This window comes from Stegostoma tigrinum, chromosome 3 (genome assembly GCF_030684315.1).
Source record: "Stegostoma tigrinum isolate sSteTig4 chromosome 3, sSteTig4.hap1, whole genome shotgun sequence".
Lineage (NCBI taxonomy): Eukaryota > Metazoa > Chordata > Chondrichthyes > Orectolobiformes > Stegostomatidae > Stegostoma > Stegostoma tigrinum.
This window is the reverse complement of record NC_081356.1, coordinates 11,748,046-11,754,025: the sequence shown is the minus strand read 5'-3', so window position 1 is coordinate 11,754,025 and position 5,980 is coordinate 11,748,046.

The following is a 5,980-nucleotide window of genomic DNA, read 5'->3' as shown; positions in this document are numbered from 1 at the left end:
TGGGATTCCACTCCTTCATCATACCATTGACATGGAACTGTGAGCTGTGTACAATGCGAGTAAACACCTGTTATCCAGTCAGTTATAGAGTCATAGAGATATATAGAACAGAAACGGACCCTTCGTTCCGATTCATCCATCTGACCAGATATCCTAAATAAATCTAGTCCCGATAGCTAGTATTCAGCCCATATTACTCTAAACTCTTGCTATTCATATGGCCGTCCAGATGCCTTTTAAATGTTATAATTCTACCAGCCTCCACCACTTCTTCTAGCAGCTCAATCCATAAATGCATCAAGCTTTACATGAAAACATTGCCCCATAGGTCCCTTTTAAATCTTTCCGTTCTCACCCTAAACCTATGCTGTCTAGTTTTGGACTCCGCCACCCCGGGGAAAAGAACTTGTTCACTTACCCTATCCATGCCGCTCATGATTTAATAAATCTCTATAAGGTCACCCCTCAGCCTCCGATGCGCCAGAGAAAGTAGCCCCATTCTATACATCCTCTCCGTGTAGCTCAAATCCTTCAATCCTGGCAATATCCTTGTAAATCTTTTCTGAATCCTCCAAGTTTCATAACATCCCTCCTACAGCAGGGAGACCAGAATTGCACACGTATTCCAACAGTGGCTTAACCAATATTCTGTACAGCCGTAACATGACCTCCCAACTTCTATACTCAATGCACTGGCCAATAAAGGCAAGCGTACCAAATGCTTCTTCACTATCCTATATACCTGTGATTCCACTTTCAAGACACAATGAACCTATGCTCCAAAGTCTCTTTGGTCAGAACACTTCCCAGAACCTTATTATTAAGTGTATAAGTCCTGCCCTGATTTGCCTTTCCAAAATGCAGCACCTGACATCTATCTATATTCAACTCCATCTGCCACTCCTTGGCCCATTGGCTCATTTGATCAAGATCCCATTGTAACCAAAAGTAAACTTCTTCCCTGTCTACTACAACTCCAATTTTGGTGTCATCTGTAAAATTACTAACCACATCTTCATCCAAATCATTTATATAAGTGACAAAAAGCAATGGACTCAGCACCAATCCTTTTGGCACACTGCTGGCCACAGACCTGCAGCCTGAAAAATGACCCTTCACCACCATCCTCTGTCTTCTACCTTCAAACCAGTTCTATATCCAAATGGTTAGTTCTCTCTGTATTCGATGTGGCCTATCCAGTCTGCCATGAGGAGCCTTGTCGAACGCTTTACCGATGTCCATATAGATCATGCCCACCACTTTGCCCTCATCAATCCTCTTCATTACTTCAAAAATGAATGAAGCCATGTTGACTATCCCTAATCAATCTGTGTATGTAATACATGTAAATCCTGTCCCTCAGGATTCCCTTCAACAACTTGCCCACCACTGATGTCAGGCTGAACAGGCTAAAGTTCCCTCGCTTTTCCTTACCACCTTTCTTAAATTGTATCACCACGTTAGCCAATCTCCAGTCTTCCTGTGACTATCGATGATACAGATATCTCAGTAAAGGGCCCATCTCTTCCCTAGCTTCCCACAGAGTTCCAGGGTACATTTGATCAGTTTCTGGGGATTTATCCACCCTTGTGTGTTTTAAGCCGTCCAGCACCTCTTCCTCTGTAATTTGGATACTTTTCAAGATGTTTCTATTTATTTCCCCACATTCTCTATCTTCTGTATCCTTCTCCACAGTAAACACTGATGTAAAATACTCGTTTAGTATCTCCCCTGTCTCCTGCGTTTCCACACTTAGGTGGCTTTGCTGATCTTTAACAGGCCTTATTCTCTCCCTAATTACCCTATTGTCCTCAATGTATTTGTAGAATCCGCTTGAATTTTCCTTGCCTAATACCATCAAAATTGGTCTTTTTCCAGGCCTTTTAGATCCAGTCTATTCTCTTTCATCACTATTTTAAATCGAATGGAATTATGGTCATTGGCCCAGAAGTGGTTCCCCCTTCCACTGACATCTCAGTCACCTGCCCTGCCTTATTTCCCAAGAGTAGGACTAGTTTTGCACCTTCTCTAGTAAGTATGCTCACATACTGAATCAGAAAATTTTCTTGATACCCCCTCCATCCAAGCCCTTAACATTATGGCAGTCCCAGTCTATGTTTTGAAAGTTAAAATCCCCTGCCATTACCACCGTATTATTCTTACAGATAATTGAGATCGCCTTACAAATTTGTTTCTCAATTTTCTGCTGACTATTGGTGGGGGAGGGCATTCTATATTACAATCCCAGTAAGGTGATCATTCCTTTCTTATTTCTCAGTTCCATCCAAATAACATTCCTGGGCGTATTCCCAGGAATATTCTCCCTATGTGCAGTAGTAATATTATCCCTAATCAAAAATACCAGGTTTCCTCCCCCCCACCTTTTTGCCCCCCCCCCCCCTTCTACCTTTCCTACAGCATCTATACTCTGGAACATCAAGCTGCGGTCCTGTCCATCCCTGAGCAACATCTCTGTGATTGCTATGGTATTCCAGACCCATATTCCTGACCATGCCCTGAGTTCATCTGTTTTACCAGTTAGGCATCTTGCGTTGAAATAAATGCAGTTTAATTTATATGCCCTACCTTGTTCTCTGCTTTGTTCCTGCCTGCCCTGACAGTTTGACACGCTCCTTTTCCCAACTGTACCAGTCTCTGACAGATCTCTTTCCTTACTAGCTCCCTGGATCCCAGCCCCCACTTATGAGTTTAAATCCTCCTGAGCAACGCTAGAAAATCTCCCCTCCAGTATATTAGTCCCCTTCCTTACTATACTACTCCAAAAGAGATTCCAATGATCCAAAAATGTGAACCCTTCACCCCTGTGCCAGCTCCTCAGCCATGCAGTGCATTCTGTAGATAGTGCATGCTGCTGCCACAGTGCGCTGGTGGTGGAAGGTTTAAGGCGGTGATTGGGATGCTGATCAAGCAGGGTGGTGGAAGTTGCTCAGCATCTCCACTGTTGTTGCAAAGACACACATCCAGGCAAGTGGAGAATATTCCTCATTGTTTAGGCTTCGGAAAATCAAAAGGTGAGCTAGTCATCATAGTATTCTTAACTTCTGATCTAGTCTGGCCATCATAATATTTATATGGCTGATCCATGTAGGTTTCTAGACAACATAAACCCCTGAATGTTAATGGTTGGGAAATAAGTGATGGCAATGTTGTTGAATGATGATAGAAACTGGTTAGACTCTATCTTGTCATATATGGTCATTACCTGGAACTTGTGTCATATGAGTGTTACTTGCCACCTACCAACGGAAGTCTCCATGACATCCAAGTCTTGCTGTATATGGGCATGAACTGCGATAGTACCTGAACAGTCACAAATGGTACTGAATAGTGTGTAATCACCAATGAGTTTCCCCATTTCTCTTAGAGAGGGAGGCTCATTGCTGAAGCAGGTAAAGATGTTTGGACCTAGGACGCTACCCTGAAGACTCCTATAAGGATGTCCTTGGCTGGTATGTTTGTAAAAACGCAAACTTTTTTCTTGACGTTAGTCTCAATCAGTGTTTTCTTGCTATTAAGGGCAGTCACTCTCATATCATCTGTAGTAGCCAGACCTCTTGTCCAAGTTTCGACCAAGGTTATAATGAGAACAGAAGCTGGGAGCTACTAGCAAAACTCAAACTGAGTATCGGTGAGCAGTTTGTTGATGAGTAAGTGCCACTTGATAACACTGTTGGTGCAAATCATCAGTAAATTTTATGGCAGGTGGAGTAGACAAATGGAAACATAATTGGCCAAATTTCATCTGTTTTCCTTTACTTTAATGGGACGTACCTGCACAATTTTCCACATTGGCAGGTTAGTTCTATTGCTGCAGTCATACTCAAACAACTTGGCTCAGTGTATGGATAGTTGTGGTACACAGTTCTCCAGCTTCACAGCTGCTGTGTCAGGGGTATCAATAGCTTTTGCTGTATCCAATATCAATCAATCCAATTTGAAGACTGGATTGAAGTAATGAAGACTGGAACAATGTCCTTGATGGAACCCAAGCTGGCATCAAGAGCAGGTCATTGATTATTACGTCTTGCTTAACAAGTTCCAACACTTTGATGATAATTAAAAGTAGACTAATGGAATGATATTTGAACAGGTTAGATTTGTTGTGGGTTTGTGTGGGTGGAAAATAACTCGGCAGTTTTTCACATCGTCAAATGTTAGCGTTGCTAAACATACAACTAGCTCTGGAGGACAGCTGGGATGATCTTAAAGACTGCAGCCAGTGCTAAATCCAGTGCATGCAGAGATCATGTTGAAACCATGTGAAGTGAATGAAATTAGCTAAAAAGTGACATCTGTGAAATTAGAGATAGTAAGAACTGCAGATGCTGGAGAGTCCAAGATAACAAGGTATGGAGCTGGATGAACACAGCAGGCTAAGTCACATCGTAGGAGTAGGAAAGCTGACATTTCGGGCCTAGATCCTACATCAGATGAAGGGTCTAGGCCAGAAACATCAGCTTTCTTGCTCGTAAGATGCTGCTTGGCCTGCTGTGTTCATCCAGCTCCACACCTTGTAACATCTGTGAAATTAATCAGTTGGAAGACACGTGTGATTTACTGGTGGTGGTTAATAGATGAAAAGAATAGGATGGGTGATTTGGTGATGGAATAAAAACAAAATTCAGTTGTGTGTAGGATCACATCTGGATATGAAAAGAAGAAGGAAAATTGTCATCTGTTATGCTAGGGACCTTAGGAATCATCCACTTAGCACTTTAGGCTGGAAATGGTTTCAAATGTTCCAGCCTTGCATTAACGTTATGGACTCCCCAATCATTGAAGATGGGGATATGTGCCAAATATATTCTGAGTGGGAGACTCCATTACCAAGAATATTTCAGTAATGCTACTCCTGACCAAGCTGGCCCACAACTGAAGGATATTACTGCTAGAAGGGGCCTTTGCATATGGTGAGATAACTAATAAGGGAACAAGGTATTTGATATTACTCTCACCATTCTACCTGTTATGGTTTATGTCTGACAATGATAATGTAGCTGAGATTGACCACTCTCTTTTTTGGAGGTGATGTCTTGTTTTCACACTGAGAATAAATGAATGATAGAATTTCTACACAGTGTGGAAGCAAGCCAGTCAGCCCATCAAATCCACAATGACTCTCTGAAGAGCATCGCACCCAGACCTAGCCCCTACCCTATCCTTATAACGCTGCATTTCCCATGGCTAATCTACCTAGCCTACACAACCATGGACACAATGGGAAATTTAGCATGGCCAATCCACCTAACCTGCACACTTTTCGGAGGAAACCAGAGCACTTGGAGAAAACTCACACAGACATGGGGAAAATGTCCAAACTCCACACAGACAGTTGCCCAGGTCTGGAATTGAATCTTGGTCTCTGATGCTGTGAGGCAGCAGTACTAACCATTGAGTCACCATGATACCCAATACCATCCATCATGTTGTATTACACTACCATTGTGCTGAATGTGACAGATTTAGAATGAAACTAGCAGCTTCAAACTGAGGTGCCGCAACTACCCTCAGCTAAGTGGTGTTCAGCACAGAAGAGAACAGCTGAAGGAGGGCTCCAAGATAATAAAATGTGAGGCTGGATGAACACAGCAGGCCAAGCAGCATCTCAGGAGCACAAAAGCTGACGTTTCGGGCCTAGACCCTTCATCAGGCTCTCTGATGAAGGGTCTAGGCCCGAAACGTCAGCTTTTGTGCTCCTGAGATGCTGCTTGGCCTGCTGTGTTCATCCAGCCTCACATTTTATTATCTTGGAATTCTCCAGCATCTGCAGTTCCCATTATCTCTAACAGCTGAAGGAGGGCGTTAGATGGTAATTGGAATTGAGAGAGTTGTGACAGCTCAGTGTCAATATATCACAACCAGAATAATTAGGCTTGTTCTTACAACAAGACATTCCATTAAAATGAAATTGAAAACTAACAAAGAAAAAATGATTTAAAAAAATTAGAAAATCCAAGGG